A 3,299-nucleotide genomic window follows, 5' to 3' on the forward strand; every position below is an offset into this window, starting at 1 on the left:
CCCCGGCCCCATCAGGCCGGGGGAAGGCTACCGCCTCGAACAGGCCCCGCCCCCTATAGACCGCGCCCAAGGCCCCGCCCGCCACTCGCCTCCCTCCCTGCCAGGGGTCCGCGGGAGGCTTCAAGACTGTCTTTCTTTTCAAAGCCTCCGCCACCCCACCCTCCTGGAGCAGTGCGGTCAAGGCCACTTTACAGACTGGGAAGCTGAGATCTGCCCGAGGTGCAACCGGGCATGCCGGCCGGTGGCCCCCACCCCCGCCCGGAGCGCAGCAGGAACGCCCGTCGCATTTCTGGGCTTTGAAAGGACTTTCCCATCCGCCCTGTCTTGCTGGCGGGCATGTGAATCTCCCGGATTCGCGGAAGAGGCGGCGGAGGCTGGGGAAGGGGCATTGTGCCCGAGGTGGCCCTGCGGGTGGGGCGACTCCCTCCAGGAGTCTCCCCGCCTGCGGCCTGTGCGCACGGGCTGCTCCTTGGACCTGAGACCCCTCGGGGCTCTTGGTGTCCTGATCTGTTTCCCAGTTTTCCACTTTGAGCATCTGTGACCCAAGTCATTACAGAAAAGTACCTCTTGTGGGGACCTCAGTTATTGGGCTGCTCCCCTCCACATTCTCGGGGAAACCTGTCTGTGGGCATGGGGACAGACAGCCAGAAACACTGACACCAGACAAGTGAAGTGACCCCGCCCACCCGGCCCCAGGCCCAGGGCTTGTCCAGACAGGGCCTGGCAGGAGGGAAGGTGTTTTCCTGAGATAGGCCTGGCAGGGGCACAGGGTGGCTTCTGTGCCCACTTGCAGGAGCAGAGACAGCCTTCCAGTCCAGAGCCAGCTCTTTCCTGCAGCTGGACCCTGTGGTGGTGAGCTCCCCGTCACAGGGGGCAAGCAAGTGCTAGACAGGGAGCCGCTGTGACCTGGGACTGTCGCTGGCTGTGGATGCTGCCCTGACCTGCTGGGGTTTCCCAGCTAGAGGACAAAGGGCAATGTCCTGCCAGTACAGTCGGACTGGTGGCTAGTCCCAGAACCAGGAGCCAAGTGGGTTTTCCTGACCCCCAGGGCAGTATTTAGGAGAACTGGAAAAGCCAGTGAGGTCGGGTAAGGCCAAGGTCAAGAAGGGGGTGGGGGGTGGTGGTCACAGGGCTGGACGAGAGGCAGACAGGGCGGGGGGCTTCGAATGAAGAGGAGGAGGTGGCCAGAGCTCTGATTCTGAGGCGTTTAAGCTGCACGCTTGCCCCCACTGGCCACCACGTGGCCGCCTCTGGGGACAGTGACTTGGGAGGCGGCATTTGTGGTGGTGTCCCCATCAGCACCTCACACACAGCACGTCCTCTGCCGGCCCTGCTCCTCTCCAGGGCCCCCCAATCCAGGACACCCCCAGCCTGCCCACTTCTCCCCACTGCGGCCACCAACATCTTGCCCCTGGCCACTGGCCAGTCTCCCTCGGCTTCCTCCTGCCCTCTGGCCACCAGAGTCCACCCCTCCCCAGCAGCCAAGGGATCTTTCTAGAAAACCAGTTGGACAAGCCCTTCCTTGCTTGGCTTCTGCCGCGCTCTGAATGAAGTCATCCGGGGCCCCTTATCACATCTCCAGCTGCTCCCTGGCCTGCCCTGCCCTGCTGGCCTCAGAGCCTCCACCCCTCTTGCCTCCTGCACTCAGCCACTCCTGGTCCTCCCAGACCCCCAACCAGCCCCACCCACAGCTGGCCCATGGCGTCCTGCCAGCTGCTGGGGCCACAAGCCTGGGCAAGCTCCCTGGCCCCTGTCCTCTCACTGCCCACATCCCACCCTGCAGGAAGCTGACCACTGCCACCACCTCCACAGCCACCAGCTGGTGTGAGCCTGGGTTTCTACAGGAATCTTCTGACCATGGCTCTGCCTCTGGCTTGCCACCCGCAGTCTATTCTCAACACAAAATCTTCGATGACCACGGGAGCCAGAACTTGCCCCTGCCACTTCTCCAGCCCCTCCTCCTCACAAGGAAAGCACTGTCCTCAGCATGGGCCATTGTTACCTCTCCCATCTCCCCTCCTACGACTGCCCCAGGACCTCAGCACTTGCCATTTCCTATGCCTGGTCCGATGTTTCCAGCCTCCCTTGCAGGTCAGTGGGGCTGTTGTGGCTGAGTTCTGGCCAATGGAGGTGATGGATGCACCTCACACTCTAAATCTTCCCCGGTCTGCTGGCCGGAGGCAAAGGACCTACTAGATGATGGGGCCACAGGTGGACGAGCTTGGACACTGCAGGGTCAGGCAGAAGGTCATCACTGACCGGGGACATCCAGATTGGCCTCTGGGTGAGAAATGCAGGCTGGGTCCAGTTGCTGGAACTTTGGGACCTGTTTGTTACAGCAGCTAGCATTCTTACCCTGACTGATACACATACACAGATAAACGCAAAATTGCCCCCGTGACAGTGCTCCGAGGGACACACGATGCCATTAGACGGTGAAGAAGGGGCCCTTGTCTTGGTCCAGAGGCCGGAGATGGCTTCCCTGGGGAGGGGACATGAGAACTGAGACCTGAAAGATAAGTGGGAATTGGCTTGTCACAGAGGAAAGGGAAGAGTGTCCCAGGCAGAGGCCCTGCAGCAGGAGTATCTGAGGAATGGAGGAACTGGGCAGGAGGCGGGGTGCGGCTGGAGAAAGCGTCGGGGAGGGCTTCTAGCATTTTCACACCCATTTTCTCACTTAATGCTTAAAGCCACTTTTTGAAAGTGGGTCGACCCTACCCATTCTGCAGCTCAAGAAAATTAGGTTCTGAGGAGAGAGGAGACCAGTGGATCAGCCAGGCAGAGCTGGGACCTAGGACCCGGCATGGTGGAGGGCCCGAGGAACCCGGGTCAGCCCAGGCCGCTGCCCTGCCCGAGCGGCTGCCCTTGCCTGGGTCAGAACTTCCAGGCCAGGTGGTCTCAATTTCCCCCCCTGCTCCTGCTTTCCAGCACGTGTTCAGACCCCTCAGTGATGATGGGGGCCCCTCCCCGGGAGGAAGGCTGGCAAGGACATTGCTGGGGACCCAGGGATGATCTGGACCAGGGCAGCACTAATTTGCATCCAAAAAGCCAGCTCCTGGAGGATGCACCGCCTACTGGGCCCCTAGGATGGTTCTTGGTGGTGGGAACGGGCACGACACCTTGGAGTGGTGGGGTGGGGTCTGTAGACCCTTTAACTGGTAGATTGAACCCCAAGTAACAGATTTGACCAAGGCTGATGGCCTGAGCTGGAACATAATCGGAGGCACCTGTCCAAACACAGCAGACCTGGCGGTGCCCTGAGCCTTCAAGGCAGAGCAGGGAAACCAGGAGAAGCAGTG

The sequence above is a fragment of the Lipotes vexillifer genome, unplaced genomic scaffold, assembly GCF_000442215.2.
Source record: "Lipotes vexillifer unplaced genomic scaffold, Lipotes_vexillifer_v1.1 scaffold1701, whole genome shotgun sequence".
Lineage (NCBI taxonomy): Eukaryota > Metazoa > Chordata > Mammalia > Artiodactyla > Lipotidae > Lipotes > Lipotes vexillifer.